General features: G+C 55.0%; 1 protein-coding gene across 10 annotated transcripts in view; it reads right to left on the reverse strand.

The window, feature by feature from the left end:
* ZFYVE28 (zinc finger FYVE-type containing 28) overlaps window positions 1-19,716 on the reverse strand; it is a 155,430-nt gene that overhangs the window by 135,196 nt on the left and 518 nt on the right. The gene's annotated exons all lie outside the window — the stretch shown is intronic.

Consider the following 19,716-nt stretch of genomic DNA (forward strand, 5'->3'; position numbering starts at 1 on the left):
CTGTGTGTTCACGCCTCTCCTCCTGTCCAGAGGTGAAATCTCTGCCCCTCTTTGCGGAGCTGGGCTGGCCCGTGACTTGCCTAGACTGTGAGAATGCCAGCATTCCCCTACCACGCCCCTGACCATGCTGCCCCCAACCATGTCCCCAAGCCAGCTATACCCTCGCAAGAAAGCACCCAGGAAGGCCGGGGCCTCTGACATCTGGTTCTCTGCCAAGTCCCAAGCTCAAAGCCTGGCACATCATACATACCCAGTTCATGTTTGTTGAATGAATACGTGACTGTTTTAACTCCGTGCCTATTTTGAGAGGGTCAGGGAGGGGATCACTGCCTCCTTCCGTTGCACCAGGTGGCCTACAGAGAAGCCGCCTGCCTCCCACCCAGCAAGTGGCGATACTCGGATCCCAAGTGCAGAGCAGAGCGGAAGAAACAGTGCAGGCCCCTGACTTGGAGCAGAGCTCGGAACAGGGCCCAGGACACCATCTGGACCCAAACCCTGCTGGACGTGAGCCGTACCAGTCACGTGGGCCACATGGGGCTGCGTGCCCTGTCACCCACGTCAAAGCTTCCTCAGCACAAGGTGGAGGAACAGGGCAGGGCGCCCACCGTGGCCACTAAGAGGCACCACCACGTCCCTCCTCCTCAGACAGGGGAGCCCGAGGAAGTGCCGGCACCACGCAGCACGCACAGGGCGGGGACAGCCCCACGGCCGCTTCAGATGCTGCCTCTCCACATGGAGGGTCCTTCCCCGGAGCTCCTCAGGGCGGGCACAGAACCCTGACCCTCCGCAGAGCTCCAGTGGCATCGAGAGCCTGCAACCTGCCTCGGGGAGCCACAGGTCAGGAGGAACACATTTTTTTACTTGACCGCGCTTAATTCATCTACATGAAAGGTCTTGGGGTTACCCACTTTTATACATAGCTGGTCTGGTCCGTCGCAGAATGTGTGGAAGTACTAAGTGCCATCAATGATGCCCATCAAGTTACTGTGTCATGACACGCACACACATTTCATCAAGTGACGCCCTTAAGTTAACTCTGTGACAGCACACGCACAACACTGACCTCCTCACACATTACCAGTCTCGGCCCCTAAAATACAGGCATCTGCGCCACCGCAATTCGACAGTAGCCCAGGTCCCGAGCCACCCCAGGAGTGAGTGTCATGAGGCCCCCAGACACCCCGGTTTGCCTGGGTATATTAGTCAGGGCTCTCTAGAGGGAGAACTAATAGGATACATATATATAAAGGGGAGTTCATTAAGTATTAACTCACACAATCACAAGGTCCCACAATAAGCTGTCTGCAAGCTGAGAAGCAAGGAGAGCCGAGTCCCAAACAGAAGAACCTGGAGGCCGATGTTCCAGGGCAGGAAGCATCCAGCACAGGAGAAAGCTGTAGGCTGGGAGGCTAGGCCAGTCTCGCCTTTTCACGTTCTTCTGCCTGCTTTACATTCCAGCCGTGCTGGCAGCTGATTAGTTTATGCCCACCAGATTAAGGGTGGGCCTGCCTTTCCCAGCCCACTAACTCAAATGTTAACATCCTTTGGCAGCACGCACACAGACACACCCAGGATCAATACTTTGTATCCTCCAATCCAATCAGGTTGGCAGTATTAACCATCACACAGGGTGAAAAATTCTAGACCAACAGGATTCAGCTATTGACTGTGGTTGACTTATACTCTCTTTGTCCACAAGGACTGGAGGTGGCAGACGTCACACACACCCTGAGAATGTCCCCAGGTGAGCACAGTGGGGGATGGAAACTGGTACCTAGGGAGGAAGGCTGGGCAGGTGGGCCGTCACGAGCCTCTCCCCAGTCCCCAGGGGAAACACTTGCTCCATGGAACTAAGGGGGGCCCCGAAGGGGATGGCCAGTGAAGGCACTGACACTGCAGGGCCCTGCCATCTTGCAGTGGTCACAGCTCACACGCAACGACACATGGCCCAAGGGGGAGGTGCCGATTCATCCTGTGCAGAGCCACCCCAGGGGTGCCCCGGTTACAGGGGCAGGGAAGCACTGCCACCTCCATCTCACACAGGCGGCTGGGGCTAGGGCAGGAGTCCCGGTGCCCACATCCCACCCTCACAGCCTGTGCAGTAGGTGGCCCAGGGCCCGGGTCGCAGGGACACACCCTCCCGGCCGGGCAGCACTCAGAAGCTGTCCTAACCACAGGGTGCTTTCACTCTGACACCAGACGGTGCTACCTGCCCCACCCCGCGCCCTCCCCTTCCTCCTTCTGGCTCTGTGAGTTCTGAGCTGAGGAAGAGAGTGTCTACAGAGAGGTTTTTCAGAGGATAAAACTGCCTTTTCCATGGGCCTGCCTTTTTGGTCAGAGTTGCCAGGAGCCACAAGGAGTGCCTCCTTGCGGTCCCCTCGCTGCCCCGCACCGCAGTCCACCCCAAGAACCTCTATGACCTCCGGGGCTCAGGTGCAGAGCAGAGGCCACAGTTCCACGGGAGCCTCTTCATCCATTAGCAGCAAAACCCTCAGGGGTCCCAGTGGTAGCGGGGGTCCTGGCCCAAGACCTGGGCTGCGTCCTCTCCTCAAGCCTCTCACGAGAAAGACCTTTCATACAAAACCAGTTCACTTGGCCCTCCCAGCGCTCCCTGAAGCCCCGTGTGCGTGGTGGTGGCCAGCCTGAGGGATTCGGGTCGGGCAGCTCACGACGACCCTGAGGCTTTGTCATGCTGCAGTCTCTGCTGTCAAGAGACACAGAGGAAGAAATCCCGGTCCTGCCGGCTGTGGAGGGACAGTGGTAGCAGCTTTTAAAATCCTCTCCCTGGCGCTGGAGGAGGGACTTGCTCAGCTGGGTCCCCAGTGAGCATGGAGCTCTGCTGCCACCGCTCCCCTCATGGCACCAGGCACCGCACAGACAGCGCTGCATCTGGGAGCTCGTTTCAACCTGGAGACAGCCCTGCTGGGTGGGCGGGGCCCCTCCTCCCCAACTCCTCCCAAGGTCAGCTGCTCCAGGGCTGGGATCCAGTAAGTCGGCCAGGCAAGCCGGCACCGCCCCCGCCATCAGACACCATCCCCCGCCCCGCCCGCTGCAGGAGCAGAAGGTGCTGGAGGGCCGTGTCCTGCAGCCTCTGCTTGGCTACGGTCCCCAGAAGTCCTGATGGGTCAGCCAGAGCTGTATTAAGCAGAGCAGACAACAGCGGCAAAAACTAGCAGAACATCCTCAAGCCAGGACTGCATGTGAGGAAGACGGCGCCAGCATCACTGTTTCATAGTCGGATCCACAAAGCCCGGGGAAGTGGCCGGCAGAAGACAACACGGAAGCCACACAGCAGAGAGCAGGCAGGGAACGCGGTAGACAGTCGCACAACAACACTCACACAGATGCCAAGAAAAAGGCTTAGAAGGGAATATTAAAAACCGTAGCAGCTGTACCAGACTAATCAGCTTAGGTGCGTTTGTGCTCTATTTACCCACCCACATCTAATGATACACCAGTGCTGGAATTTAAGCTCACTCTGCTCTCAGTCAGCCTCTCACTGCATGAAAACCAGGGCAGCACTGACCCATCCCTGCAGGGCCAAGCCTGCCCCCTCCACCAAGGCCCCTCCTCCTAGCTCAGGACCCGGTCAGCTAACACCAGCATGGTCTTCACAGGACGTGCCCCCCACCCATCCAGCACCCTCAGAAACAGGATCCCCATTTGGGAGTCTCCATGAGGCTGGCGTGCCATTATCCGTGTTTGAGGAAAGTCAAAGTGCAATGCTGACCTCTCTGACAATGCAGGGCACACAGAACAATACACGTCCTTTCCCCGTGGCCGCCTGATGACCCCGCTGGGCTGTGGCCCAAGCCTGTGTGGCCCCAGCTGCCTTCTCCTCAGCTACCAGGGCTGCCCTGAGCCCCAGCTCCTCACAGATGCCCCCACACTTCCAGGGCTGCAGCCCAGGAGGGGAAAAAGCCTGTACCCCAGCGTCGGGTCTGCAGAGGGATCTGAGATGGGCAAAGGACTAGTGGGACCTTGTCACTGCCACTCAAGTGGGGGCGTGGGAAGCAGTGCGTGGAACCTTCCATTGAGAGAAAGATGCAGTCACACACACGAGTGTCAACACGCAATATGAGCCTTCCAGAATTCTCGGAGCACGGCCCTGGCCAGCCCTGGATTGTGGCGGGAGGACATAGCGCACTTTTGAAGACCTCCCCAGGCCTGTGGTTTCGAGGGGTTTGACTTGATTTACAAGCACAGGAGAAGTGGGAGTCCTATCAGGGCACTCCGCTCACCAGGGCTGGGGCAGCTCAAAGCCATAGCACACAGCAGGGCCATAGACGCCCTCTCAGGCCCCTCTCAGCACTCACCGACCCCGCCTCCGATGACCCACTCTCTGTCAAGAACCACAGTGGAAGCCAGCCACAGTGGCTCACGCCTGTAATCCCAGCACTTTGGGAAGCCAAGGCAGGTGAATCACCTGAGGTCAGGAATTCGACACCAGCCTGGCCAACATGGTGAAACCCCGTCTCTACTAAAAATACAAAAAAAAATTAGCTGGGTGTGGTGGTGCACATCTGTGGTCCCAGCTACTCAGGAGGCTAAGACAGGAGAATAGCTTGAAACCGAGAGGCAAACGTTGCAGCGAGCAGATATTGCGCCATTACACTCCAGCCTAGGTGACAAGAGCGAAACTCCATTTCGGAAAAAAAAAAAAAAAAAAAAAAAAAAATCACAATGGGGAAACCAGTTGGCAGTTCCTCAAAAGCTGAAGATGGGCCGGGCATGGTGGCTCACACCTGTAATCCCAGCACTTTGGGAGGCTGAGACGGGCGGATCACGAGGTCAGGAGATCGAGACCATCCTGGCTAACACGGTGAAACCCTGTCTCTACTAAAAATACAAAAAAAATTATCCAGGCATGGTGGTGGGTGCCTGTAGTCCCAGCTACTCAGGAGGCTGAGGCAGGAGAATGGCGTGAACCCGGGAGGCGGAGCCTGCAGTGAGCCAAGATCGCGCCACTGCAGGACGGAGCGAGACTCCGCCTCAAAAAAAAAAAAAAAAAAAAAAAACGCTGAAGATGGAGCTACACAGTAATTCCACCCGAGCACCTCCCCAAGAGAATCAAATTACAAAGACTCGAACACACACGCTCATGCCAGCAAATTACAAAGACTCGAACACACATGCTCATGCCAGCGTCATTCATGACAGCCAAAAATGGAGACTACCCAAATGTCCATCAGCAGGTGAATGGAAAACAAAAAGTGGTCTGTCCACTAATGGAATATTATTCAGCCATAAAAATGAAATGCTAACACATGCTACAACATGGATGAAACTGGAAGAAGCCAGACACAAAAGGCCCCACAGCGTATGACTCCTTTTATACGAAACGTCCAGAACAGGCAAATCCGCAGAGACGGAAAGCCAACTGGAGGTTCCAGGGGCCAGAGGCAGGGTGAGTGAAGAGTGACTACATAATAGAAACAGGGTGTTTATATGGGATGATGGAAAAGCTTTGAAATCAGAGAGAGCCAATGGCTGCACCACATTGCGAATACAGGAAATATCACTGATGGTTTGCTTTCAATGGTTACCTATATATTCACTGCATTTCACCCTCTCAGTCTCGCTCTTTTTCTTTTTCTTTTTTTTTTTTTTTTTGAGACAGGGTCTTGCTCTGTCACCCTTGCCCAGGCTGGAGTGCAGTGGGACAGTCATAGTTCACTGCAGCTTCAGACTCCTGGGCTCAAGCGATCCGTCCCCCTTGGCCACCCAAAGTAGCTGGGATTATAGGCGTAGGCCACCATGCCCAGCCACACTTCAATCTCTTAAAAGATTAAAATATATATATAACAACAAAAATGAACCATAACTAACCTCATCCACAAGCCGAATTTGTCCCCAAAGGCATATCCTTGGATAGTTCCAAAGTGAGCCCCAGATACCCCCAGAGAGTGGCCCGGACAAAGCGGTGCTGGGCCTGGGGCCTTCAGGAGAGAAGCCATGTGTCTTCCCCATACTCCAAGTGGCACCGCGAAGGGAAGATGGGGTGCACCGCCACCTGCTTTTCCGTTCTCTCCCCACAGTGAGCTTTGAGGCAGGCCTTACCACCCACAGTCCTTGGCCTTTTCAGAAGTGTCTGGAGCACACCAATTGGACCAAGTTTGAGAAGACCAATGGGACTTCCTTGGATTTCAAACGCTGTGGGAGGCTGCAGATCGACTGTGCTGATGGTCGACTGATGGGTGCGCTGAGCCGCCTTACAGTTTCCCATCATTCCCTGCAGTGCCCCGCTCCCACTGCACGCAGCCACATGGCCGAGGTGTAACCTTGAGCAGGCCCAGGCTCTGAGATCTGCAGGCCAGGAAGCCTTCCCTAGGTCAGAGGGAAGGGGCCGGGGCACAGGAGAGTGGCCCCAGTGCCCATTGTCTCTGAGACCTCACATCCCTTGGAGTGGTCAGGAAGGAGCCAGGTGAGGCCGACAGCCAGCACTCCTGTCACTGTCCCTCGGGTTCTCTTGGTTCTTTCAACAGTTTCAAAATGCCCACTGGCTGGGTGCAGTGGCTCACGCCTATAATCCCAGCACTTTGGGAGGCCAAGGCAGGGGGATCATCTGAGGTCAGGAGTTCGAGACCACCCTGGCCAACATGGTGAAACCCCCGTCTCTACTAAAAATATAAAAATTAGCTGGGCATGGTGGCAGGCGCCTGTAATCCCAGCTACTCGGGAGGCTGAGGCAGGAGGATCACTTGAATTCGGGAGGCGGAGGTTGCAATGAGCTGAGATTGCGCTGCTACACTCCAGCCTGGGCCACAGAATGGATTCTGTCTCAAAAAAAAAAAAAAAAGAAAGAAAGAAAAGAAAATTAGCTGGGCATGGTGGCACATGCCTGTAATCCCAGCACTTTGGGAGGCCGAGGCAGGTGAATCACTTGAGGTCAGGAATTCAAGACCAGCCTGGCCAACATGATGAAACCCCATCTCTGTCAAAAATACAAAAATTAGCTGGGTGTGGTGGTGCACACCTGTAATCCCAGCTACTCGAGAGGCTGAGGCAGGAGAATCACTTGAACCCAGGAGGCAGAGGTAGCAGTGAGCCAAGATCGTGCCACTATACTCCAGCCTGGGCCACAGAACAAGACTCTGTCTCAAAAAAAAAAAAAAAAAAACACTGGGAAGGGGCTGCCCGAGAGCTCCTGTGACTGAGACCAGGATTAAAGAGGTGGGGCAGCCAGGCCTGGGAGCCGATGGTGTGCAGCAGGAAGCCATCCCCTCCCTGTGGGGAAACATGCTGTCACTCTGCTTTGAGCGCCGTGCTTACCTGATACAGGGAGAAAGAACCTCACCTCCTTGCTTTTGGTAAACGCCTGGTTCACCTTTTCTGCCCCTTTCTTTTCAGCCTTTCTGCGGAAGCTGTCTCGTGGACATCTCTCGTCAACAGCACAAGGCTGGATTGTTCAACGCACAGGTGCACTCTCAGTCTCTGTCTGGGAGGTGGGTTTGCTCCACTCCCTGTGATGCCTGACTTATGTGCAATTATTTCTACAGCTTTAGTTTTTGCTTTTTGTTTGTTGTGCTTTTGCTTTGCTGCCCTCTTCTCATCCTTTCCTGCTTTGATTGGATTATTTCCTTTATTCTCTTTTCTCCCTCCCCTGGTTTAGGAGTTATCCCTTCTCTGGGACTGTTATCCTAGTGCCTACCCTGTGGTAATTCACACACTTAGCTCATGGTCTCAAATCCAGCCTTATTGCAAACCATCAAAGACCTCAGTGCCAGCTCTGATTGCTGTCCAGGCATTGCTGTCCAGAATTTCCACTCCCCCTTGCCAGGAGCACGGATGCTCATGCTCCCCAAGGTGACTGCTGCTCCCATCTACCCACTCCCTCCCCGACTCCTGGGCCCACCATTGCACCTCGCCTCCCACTCCTTCCTTCTGACTTTGATTTTCCTCTTGGAGTACATTTTCCAGTACTTCTTCAGCAATGATTTGGGGGCGGTTACTTTTTTGTCTTCGTCTAAAACTGTCTTCCATTTTGCTCTCCTCCACGAACGACAGCTTAGCTAAGCCCAGAACTCTGCTCTGACTTTGCTCCCTGTGGCCCTAGAAAGATTTCGCTCCACAGTCCTCCAGGCCTCCAGTATTCAGCCAGTCCAGCAGAGGCCCCTGTGAGGTTGCAGCCTGTCCCCTTAGGCCCCTCAGATGCTCAGAACGCAGCATCTGTGCCACTGATTCCCATCTGGGGTGTGGGCTTATGAACCTGATGATTCAACTCGGGAAGATTCTCAGCCGTGAGCAGAAAACAGCCTCCTCTCTCCCACTGTTCTCGCTCCTGAAGTCCCAGGAGTTACATCTGGAACCTTCTCATCCCTCTGTGCCTCAGAAGCTCCCACAATTGCACAGGCTGGAATGTAGTGGCACGATCTCGGCTCACTGCAACCTCTGCCTCCCAGATTCAAGTGATTCTCCTGCCTCAGCCTCCCGAGTAGCTGGGATTACAGACGCACCACCACGCCCAGCTAATTTTGTATTTTTAGTAGAAACAGGGTTTCACCATGTTGGCCAGGCTGGTCTTGACCTCCTGACCTCGTGATCCACCTGCCTCGGCTTCGCAAAGTGCTGGGATTACAGGCGTGAGCCACTGTGCCTGGCCTGCCTTGTGGTTTCTATCCTCAGTCTCTTGGCTTGGTTTGACCTTACGCATGCCAGGGAGTGTGCTCACGGAGAACCCCTTTCTCCTCTGTCTTGTAACTTTCTACTATGAACTCCACTTCAGAGGTGTGGCAGGAGGGCTCCTCCAGAACACCATGTACCTCAGTCGGCCAGGCTGCCCAGGTGACCCTGTGCTGAAGTGGCCTATGGGGCTTTCCTGGCCCCCTGGCCTCCAGGCCTCAAGGCCACAGATTCCTGTCTGACCCTTGCTCCAACCTGCCCTCACTGGACAGCAATGCTTCACCCAGTTCTGGACCAACACATCTCCCCTAACCCCACCATGCCCTGAGCCTCCCTGTGAGTGCTCCCAAGAACATCCTACCAAGCCAGCATTTCCCTGCATCCCCACACCTGCCCTTTGAGATGTGACTCTGCTACTCCCCGCACCGAGAAGTGGAGGCGACAGCCCCCCCCCCATTTAATGGGGGCTGGCCCTATGGACACTGTGGAGGTGATGCCATGTGACACCATGTGACTTCCAGGCTGGGCCTCAGGATCACCTTGCCACTCTGCTCCACTGCCCTGAGACTCAGCATCGGGGAGAAAGCCTGGAGGGGGCCTGCCTGACAGCTGCACCAGCCGGGGTGGACCAAAGGCCGCAGATGGTTCAGCTGGCTGACCCTTCCCAACTGAAGCTCCGCCCAGTTGGGCCCCGCCCAGGTAAGCCCCATCTAGATGAAGCCCCACCCAGGTAAGCCCACCTAGATGATGGCGCCCCATCCAGATAGAGTCCCGCCCAGATGAGTACCACCCAGGTAAGCCTGCCTAGATGATGAAGCCCCGCCCAGATGCCGCCCCGCCCAGATGCAGCCCTATCCAGATGGCCCCACACTGTGAGTCCTGCCCATATAAGCCCCACCTAGATGAAGCCACGCCCAGGTGAGCCCCGCCCCACGGGCTGATCCACCCAATCCTGACGTGGGGCAGCAGTGATGGTTTGAAGCTCTCAGTTCCCGGCGGTTTCTAAGTGGACCTTCCCATGCGCTCAGCTTTAGGTTTTAGTTTCCTCTTATTTCTGGCACTAGGGGTTACACCTTCTCTCTTGCCAGCTCAGTACTTTTAAAAATGTTTTTGTGATTTTATCCAACATGCCTGGGCATCTCGCAGTGGGGAGGTCTGCCTTTACGTGGTCTGTGACACAGCCCTGAACGCCCCTGGCCCCCCACCCTCACATTCCCCGTGGAGTTGCATGGCCATCAAACACACTGTCCAAACCCCGACTTCTGCACCCCCATCCCCACCCTCCACCTCGCAGCTCCTCTCCTGAGCTCCCCATCCCCAAACAGCACCTCTCCCCCAGCCAGGTCCCACCCCCACCAGGCCCAGATCCATCTACTTTCTCCATCCAGAGTCGCCTGCTGCCATCCTCTCGCTGGAATCCCCGCCACCCACCAGTCCCAGCTTCCAATCTCGTCTCTCCCACAGCAGGCCTGGAAGGACCCCGCAAACAGCAGTGCTGACCCCATCATGCCCCCACCTTCCTTGCCTGTGACCCATCCCCAGGCGACCACCCAACCCCATCTGCAGCGACCCCACCTTGTCCCCTGTGCTCCAAGTGCACCCAGCCTTTCAGGCTCCGCGACCCACACCCCCTTGCCATTCACATCTCAGCAGCCCCCTCGCCCCCACTCCGCTGGCTGCTCGCTGTCCCTCCGATCCCTGGCTCAGGCAAGGCCCACATGGCCTGACAGCCTTGGAGCTTCCCACTGAGCAGCCCATGCCGGCGCTGTGAGAAGGCTGAGTCCAGCACACCCACGGTGGGGTGGGGGGGCTGACCCCTGCGGGCAGTTCTGTGGGAGGAGGTCGGTTTGAGAAATTTGTCAGAACTACCCAACCACGATCAATCCCAGACACAGAACTCCTTCACGCTGTCTTCTGGAAGCCCCAGGACAAGGGCCCTGCCAGCAGCGCAGGGTGGGAGGAGGGGCTGGGCTGGGACTTGAGGATCCACCTTCAGAGACCAGGAAGATGCCCCCGCCAGGTGGCCGCAGTCAGCGGGCCAGGCTGGCAGGGTGCTTTCCAAAGCCCCCAAGTCAGCTGCCTACCCAGAAAGCCAAACTCAGGAACCATGGCTCTGGGCCTATTTTCCTATTTTTTTTTACTCAGGGGCAAAACACCTTTTCCCTTGATTATCTGTTAACCTCAAAAAGTGGTACAATTCCTTTTTTTAAATTGAGGTGAAATCCACACAACATACAATCAGCCATCTCAGAGGGTACAATACAATGGCATTTACTGCGTTCACAATGCTGCCCAACCACCACCTCTCGCTGCGTCAAAACCTTTTCATCACCCCAAAAGGAAACCCCATGCCCTTTAAATCATCACTCCCCATTTCCACTTCCACTCTCCAACCCCTGGCAACCGCCAATCTGCTTTCTGTCTCAATGGATTTGCCTCTTCTGGACATTTCATAGAAATGGAATCATACAAGATGCAGCCCTTCGTGACTGGCTTCTTTTGATTATCATCCTGTATTCCAGGCTCGTGGCGATGGCTTGTATCAGAACATCCTCCCTTTCTTTTTTTTTTTTTCATTTTTTTAACTTTATTTATTTATTTATTTTTATTTTTTTGAGATAGAGTCTCGCTCTGTTGCCCAGGCTGGAGTGCAGTGGCACCATCTCGGCTCACTGCAAGCTCTGCCTCCCGGGTTCACGCCATTCTCCTGCCTCAGCCTCCCGAGTAGCTGGGACTACAGGCGCCCGCCACCACACCCGGCTAATTTTCTGTATTTTTAGTAGAGACGGGGTTTCACCGTGTGAGCCAGGATGGTCTCGATCTCCTGACCTCGTGATCCGCCTGCCTCAACCTCCCAAAGTGCTGGGATTACAGGCGTGAGCCACCGCGCCCAGCTAATTTTCTGTATTTTTAGTAGAGACGGGGTTTCACCGTGTGAGCCAGGATGGTCTCGATCTCCTGACCTCATGATCCGCCTGCCTCGACCTCCCAAAGTGCTGGGATTACAGGCACCCGCCACCACACCCGGCTAATTTTCTGTATTTTTAGTAGAGACGGGGTTTCACCGTGTGAGCCAGGATGGTCTCGATCTCCTGACCTCGTGATCCGCCTGCCTCGACCTCCCAAAGTGCTGGGATTACAGGCGTGAGCCACCGCGCCCGGCTAATTTTCTGTATTTTTAGTAGAGACGGGGTTTCACCGTGTGAGCCAGGATGGTCTCGATCTCCTGACCTCGTGATCCGCCTGCCTCGACCTCCCGAAGTGCTGGGATTACAGGCGTGAGCCACCGCGCCCGGCTAATTTTCTGTATTTTTAGTAGAGACGGGGTTTCACCGTGCGAGCCAGGATGGTCTCGATCTCCTGACCTCGTGATCCGCCTGCCTCGACCTCCCGAAGTGCTGGGATTACAGGCGTGAGCCACCGCGCCCGGCTAATTTTCTGTATTTTTAGTAGAGACGGGGTTTCACCGTGTTAGCCAGGATGGTCTCGATCTCCTGACCTCGTGATCCGCCTGCCTCGACCTCCCGAAGTGCTGCGATGACAGGCGTGAGCCACCGCGCCCGGCTAATTTTCTGTATTTTTAGTAGAGACGGGGTTTCACCGTGTGAGCCAGGATGGTCTCGATCTCCTGACCTCGTGATCCGCCTGCCTCGACCTCCCGAAGTGCTGGGATTACAGGCGTGAGCCACCACGCCCTTTCTACTGCTAATGTCATGCCATGGTGTGGAGGGACCACATGTATCTGTTCTTCCTTCCATGGACGTTTGGGTTGTTTCCCCCTTTTGGCTGTTATGTATAAAGCTGCTATGAACATGAGTGTACAATTCTTAAATGTATCTGACATTTAAGTAGTTGATTCTGCTTTTAGGTGTTTTTTGTAATCATGATATCCCTAAAAATAACTGCAAACATTCTCAAAAACTGAAATCCAAAGAAAAAAACATTGCCCTAAGGACACCATCCTAAATTGGGTGTGCTAGCCCGGTCTCCCCAGGAAGCCGGTGTAAAATACCACCTTTCTGGTGGGGGACAGCCAAGCGCAGCACAGCTGGAGCAAAACCCACCCGTGGCAGAGACTTAGAGAGCCAGCCATGCAGTTTGGACCCATGTTCCTTGTCCATGGAGGGGCCCCCCACTTGATGTGCCCCCTACACCCCCTGCGTCCCTCCAGCAGGAAAACAATGAGAAATGGAAGAGCTTCAAAATGCTTACTGTAAGAAGGAAAAAATCATTCCATTCATCCTATCCAACTATTCTACATTAATTACCATAACATAAAATGTTCTATTCTACTTGTGCTTAATCTATTCAGATCAGTCAAAAAATATCCATTCACTTTTGTCTTCCTCCTTCAAACACTTGACTTGCCCATCAATATCTAAGTTTTTTTTTGCAATCCAACTGAAAAAAGACAAAAGTAATCGTTTCACCAAATGGGACTCATGTAAAATCCGATGACAGTCCAGTGCCTTCCTGCAGGAAAAGAGACTTTGCCTGACGCATACGGGTGCCAGCTCTGGGGTCCCGCGGACAGGAGTGTAAATCCCAGCCCTGCTTCCTCCTGGCTGTAGAGGTTCGAGCAAGGTGACTTGTCTTGAGACCCCATTTGTAAAACAGGGTGCATCAGCATAGTTTAAACATTCACAAATGACCCTCACACCTCAGTGCCTTAACGGATAGAAGTTTATCCCCCTCACATCACAGTGCAGCGCGAGTGCACCCCAGCCCCTTCCCCGCTGCCACCCGAGCCCTGGAGTCCTCTCCTAGGTCCTGAGCATCCAGACAACAAATGGGGGGCACAGGCCATGGGAGGACAGCATGAGAGGTTTGGGGGCCAGTCCGACATGGTGAACCCCATTGCTGCCCACATCGGCTGCAGTCAGCCCTGGTCCTGACAACCATAGAGGAGGCAGGTGCTCACGTGGTGAGTGAGCACATGGCAGCATCTCCCCCCTGGGGTGCAGACAGGGGCAGAGCGCATCCTTCATCCTCAGGGGGACCTGTAACCAGACCCACGGGGATGCCTGAGGCGTACTAAGTCAGGGTCTGTTCCCAGCAACCAAATACCCGCCACCTACCAGAAAAAGGCGCAGGGGTGGCAGGCCCCCACTGAGACGCTTTCACTCTCAGAATGGCCTGGCTGGAGGAACTGGAAGCTGTGATGGCCTCTGGGACTCCAAGAAATACTGACATGAAACCCTAAGGTAGCTAAACGTTGGTTCTGTGGAAGTCCCCACCTGCTTACACCACCCACTGGTTCTGCCATTATTGACTGGGGTCATTGGTTGAGCTGTTACTGTGAGTCTTGGACAGAGATGATCTCCTCACATGCTCCCAACAACTCCAGAAGGCAGGTCTCAGCATCCCCACCTGACACTAGGGAAACTGAGGCACAGGTGTGGGAGGGACGAGAATTCCCAGCCAGGCCCTGGAGCTCCAATGCTATTTAGACACATGACCGGCAACCACTGAAGACAAGAAAACACTGGGGAAGCACTGAAACCCACAGCCTTCTCAGCATTTATTTTTCTTCAAATTGGAATCAGCTCACCATTATTCACCTTTGCACCCGGCACACCCTGTAGCTGCACAAGGCTGTCAACTCAAACGAAACCACACCCTGGCTGTCACTTACCAGCTCTCAGATGTGCACCTTCACACGTTTAGAGCAAGCACATCCGGTATTCTGGGAATTCTTGGTGGCTGAAAATGGCCACTGAAGCCTCCTTAAATTAGCCATCTCTCCTCTTAAGGTCGAACAAAATGACCTAAAGACACTCAGCCTGTGGGGCAGGACACTGAGGCCCTGCTTCCCTCCCCCGTCTGCCCTGCCTGCTGAGTCCAAATATCAATTACGTGAAGCTCTCGACTCTCTGCCTCTGACTCGCCCATTTAACAGAAACCATACCAGACGTTTCCAGTAAGCGCCCAGCCCTGCCCTGCCAGGGAAGGAGAGCCCTGAGTGATGACAGAGTCGGCGCAGGGAGTGATGCTCGCCCTCTGTCTGCAGCCCAGGCTCTTAATTGCCCTGCAAATGCCGCTGGCACAAGGCAAGGCATGTGAGGTCCCACACTCCCCCAACCACAAACAGAAACCTCAGCAAAGCACAGGAAATGAGACGTGAGCTGCCCGCTGAGAGTCACTTCCTAAGAGGCCAGGGAGTAGGTTCTACAAAGCCACCTCAAGAGCACATGGGCTCTCAGGCGTCCGCACTGCACTCCCGCTGACCACAGCCTGAGTGCTGATGTGGAAAGGAAGGCTTTCTGGGAGGGGTGGCATGACCTGGATGCAGAGCCGCCAGGGGAGCCCCAGAGCCTTCTGAATTCAGAGAACCCCACGCAACAGAAAGAGACCGGTGCGCAGGGCCAGCCACGCCTGCTCTGACTCAGCGCTGCCAAGCATCCTCCCAGGACTTCCCGAGCCCCCTCCGTGCCAGGCGCCCGCCAGGAGAGGGAGCACCGCCGGGCTCAGCCTGTGCAGCATCCGGAACACTGGCTTTCCAGCAGCTCACCTCAGAGAGAAACGTGCCAGGCCAAGGACAACCCCCTGCCACAGCTGGGCACTTGGAGTTTATCAGCTGAAAACGAATTCATCAGTAGCCTGGCTAGAAGTTCTCACTCAAATCCCAAGTCCCTGGAACAGGGTCTGTGCTTGGCATGGGGCACGGACGCAGTGCTGTAGGGACAGCCATTCGTTTCCCAGGTGACGCAAAGCAGGGAAGTCAAGGCACATGCTGGTGACTGCCCTCTCATAGGCTCCACTCGTGCCAGGCCCCAGTCTCCACCAAGACCCCTCCCACAGCCTTCCAAGCCCCAGCTGTATACTTCTGGGGGATCTCTGTCATCGCCCCTCCCCCTCAGCCACCAGTGGGGAGCCCCAAAAGGAGGACCGGGCTGCGCCTCATCTCTGCACATCGGGACCAAACAGATATATCCAGACCTTGCCCCACCCCCCACTCTGGGGCCCGCCCCCATCTGCCACTTCGTTTCCAGGGTGCCGCCCCTCTCAACCAGGTGGCCAAGGTACAGAGTGCTGGCCACCAATGGGCAGCTCTCTTCAAGGGCCCATGACCAAGTGGGCTGGAACCCCGAAAATCCTCAGGTGACTGAGGCTGGGTTAACAAGAGCCGAAGGGCAGGAAGTCCCATACTCAGTACTGCTCAGTCCTAGCAGGTTCCCACAAAACATGCCAGTGGGGTTGGCCCCCAGGCAGACTTTACCAAACCCAAGGGGGTCTTCTTTCATAAAGCACACACACCCAGCAAGTCACTCAGGCTTCTCTTGGCAAAGGCCATGTCATCGCTAATCTGGGCCTGGAATGTTTACAGGAAGTTGCCAAATACACATCACTCAGTAAGGCAGATTTATAAGGAATGTTCTCCTACAAAGCGGGGGGACAAGAAAGGTTAATAGCCCCCACTCTGAAAACGGTCTTGGGGTGCAGACAAGCGAGCTCTTCTCGGAGTGCAAGGTTGAGCATGGTAACCAGCCACATGGGAACTACCCCATCCACCTGGCCAGCATAACCCACCGAGGGTCAATTCCTCCTCAAAGATGGAAAACACAAATTCATCCTGAGTGATATTAATATGCTCTTTGGTGATGGCCAGGAAATCTCTCCCAGGTCCAGGTAAGTGTCCAGGTCCCTCTCCCCCATGCTGGGAATTCTCACCTCCTAGTGACCAGGAACTTCCAGCCAGGTCAATCAATAGAAAGTCATAACCAAGCAAGAAACACAGCACTGAGACTTTTGTTTCAAATGAAGACACCAACCATGCCAAAATGGTTTGCATTTCTAAAGCATAAACTCTCTTGAAAAGACTTTAAAGAAAGGCAAGAAAGTATTTCACCAACATCAATAAAGCAGGACAAGCTGACGGGTTTTCCTGCACCGTCTCTTCCTGGGAGTGTTCAAAGTCAGGATAATACTTACAAGATCTGAACACTTTATACCAAGAAAAATCATATTGGTGTTTAAAAGACTGATTAAGAAAGTGAATAGAAATATAATTTGCAAATGTCATTTTAATGTTAAACTTTTGTATTATTCATCGGGCATTCTTTTACTCAACTTAGGTAGCTAACGTAGTAGCTAATTTTTATTCAGATATCAAAATGTATGTCACACAGGAATATTTTTCAGCATTTCCAATTGCTTTTTATAACTATAAGAACAGTGAAGAATATTTTCATTTCAGAATATTTTCCACCATATTGTGACGAACAAGAAGCTCAGTGCTGGCCAAGCACAGTGGCTCACACCTGTAATCCCAGTGCTTCGGGAGGCTGAGGCAGGAGGATTGCTTGAGGCCAGGAATCTGAGTCCAGCCTGGGCAACATAGTGAGAACCTGTCTCTACAAACACACACACACACACACACACACACACACACACACACACACACACTTAAATATTTATAAAAAGAAGCTCACTGTGCAGTTTTAAACCAAAGCAGGAATTCAATTAAAAATTCAGTTTGAATTGTACATCTATCTAAATACAAAGTGGGAAAAAAAATTCCTGACTGCAGGCAACAGTCTCCCCCAGACACATCCTCCCACAGCTAATGTTTAACACTTCAACTCTTCCAGGCCCAGAATCTTCCCAGGACTGACTTTGTGCTTATTTGTGCCTAAATGTGTTAAATTAGACAGGAAGGGGAAGCATAAAATTCAATTCATAATCCAAGGCAAGAATCTGAGCTTTGGTTTGAAAAATGAAAAGCTATGGAGTGACATAACATACTCCGACCCTTCAAACAATCAAGATATTTAACTCCAAAGACATTTCTCAAATAAGAGACAGCCCAAGTTCAGACTGCCCACAGGGCACCAGCTCCCAGAAAATGCTATGGCCAGAGACAGATCTGAAATGGAGATACGTCTCAAGTCCAGACCTCTGGAGCTAGTACCAGACAGCATGCCAGGAGAAGACAATGAGAAAAAGGAGAGATCCACATCAATCCTGTTCCATCCCTTCTCCGGAGGCACACAGCTCTGGGCTGATCCCTGGGATCAGCTGATTCACTGGCTGTGCCCTCTTGGTGCCTGCCGCCTGCCTGGAAAGGCAGCTGCCTGCTGAAGAGGAAAAGTTGGGAACGCAATTCCTAATTCTCAGGACAACGTCTAGTACCATGTTCCACCTTTAAAGTGTCTTCCCTAAACGGAAACAGACAAGGCCATCCTGAAATTACTCAGCTACTCATGAAACAGAGTCTACAATTATTTTTCCTTCCTTTTCAACACGATTAGAAAGGTGATCCCCCAAATGCGGCCTCTTCCACAGCCACGTCCGGAGGGGCATCCCCTAGTGTCCCAGCAAGTGCCTTCAGCGACACCAGAATGTTAGTTAAGACCTGAGACACATTTCTCCAGCTGCCTCCCGCCATTTGTCACAGAAAATAATGCTGCTGCACGCCCCCAAAACGCCGTTTTACAAGCAGACTTCGTTTTCGGTAACTGGTGAGAAAAAGCCACTGGAACCAAACACCATTCATACAGCTATCCAGAGCGGAGGCCACCGCCCTACCCCGGCAGAGGCACATGGGGGCAGCAGGCAGGACCGAGAGGGGCTCGAAGGCGCCGCAGGAGGAGAGGCTGGGCGCAGACGGCTCGGCCCCAAACCACACCCAGCGCCAGGAAACGCAAGGCTCGGGACGAACCCTTAAGAAGTCGCTGCTAGGGACAGGGAGGTTGGGAGCAGGGAGTGCCGCCACAGGAACCCTGAATCCCCCCGAGTCCCCTCCCAATCAAGCCAAGGCCGAGCAAGGGGCGCCCCATGTACCGTAAGCCCTCAACCCAACACTACGGCAACGACGAACAGAATTCCCCGACCTCAAAGGCCGTGAAGCACGCGCCCTTCGGGGCCCTGAGTGAGCCCTCAAACGGAGGTTTGCTCCGTGCCGATCTTCCAAACCCACCTCCCGCCTTCCTGGAACGGGCGCACGCGAGGCACGGATTTCAGGAAACCTCTGCCGTGACAGCTCACCCACGGTGGAGGCGGAGGCCTGGGACGCTGGACGGAGAGAGGCGGCCAGTGGAGGGAGGAGGGGTAGGTCGGCAACGCGGTGGCCTCGGACGTCCGAGCTGCCCGGACGAAGCGCTGGCGCCACTCCCGCCCTTGGTCGCCGCGGTGACCCCACCCGAACCGTGACCTCCCCCAAGATCTCAGGGCCCGGGCCTCCCCGCTGCGCCGGCCCCAGGGTGCCACCCTCGGACGCCCAGATGCGCCCTGGACCCTGCGCCGGGATCCTGAACACCGCCGCGCCTTCACCCCGCGCCGAGCGCGCCCGGCCCTGCTCCGGCTGCAGCGGACACGAGCCCCAGACGGGCGGCGGAGACGCAGCGCCCGCAGTGCGACTGGCGCAGCCGCTGAGGCACGGGGCGCGCCGCCCGGACCCCGACCCCGCGGCGATAGGAGAGGCGCGGGCGCCGGCTGGAGAGCCGCACCTCCCGCCCCGCCGAGGCTGCTGGCCACGGGCGCGCTCGCCCCAAGGGCCAGGCGGAGGACCTGTCCCGGATTTCAGAGGACGTGGGTGGGGAAGGGACAAGGATGGGGACAAGGGAGGGGACGCGAACTGGGCCGAGGTGTGGGTCAGTCCTGGTTCGGGAAGGGAGGCCGTTGGCAGGGCCATCAGGATCCTCTCTGGACATGGAAGGACGGGTCTGCCCTGGACCCAGGGATTGGGAAATGTGGGTTCTCTCAGAACCTGGGGAAGTGGGGAGAGGGTCTGTTCTGGAGCGCGGAGGGAGATCTATTCCGGGCCCAGGACAATGGGGGTGGGGGCAGGAGGGGAATGAGGGGGCATTCCTGGTGCAGGGAGGGGAGATGGAGAAGTAGTAGGGGGTCTGCTCCGGGCCCGCGGGCTGGGGACCACGAAGTGTAGGAGGGCACCGTCCAGGACCGGGATGAGGAGGGAGAGGGGCCTGTTGTGGCCCTGGATAGAGGGGGAGGGAAAGTGCGCCCCGGCCCGAGAGGAGGAGCTGGAGGGTCAGTCCTGGACCCGGGCTTAGGAAGCCGGGAGGGAGGTTCGGATCCGCCTCAGAGACAGGGCGATGAAGATCTGTCCAAGTCTTGGAGTGGAGGGAAGGATGT

This window comes from Pan troglodytes, chromosome 3 (assembly GCF_028858775.2).
Source record: "Pan troglodytes isolate AG18354 chromosome 3, NHGRI_mPanTro3-v2.0_pri, whole genome shotgun sequence".
NCBI classification, from domain to species: domain Eukaryota; kingdom Metazoa; phylum Chordata; class Mammalia; order Primates; family Hominidae; genus Pan; species Pan troglodytes.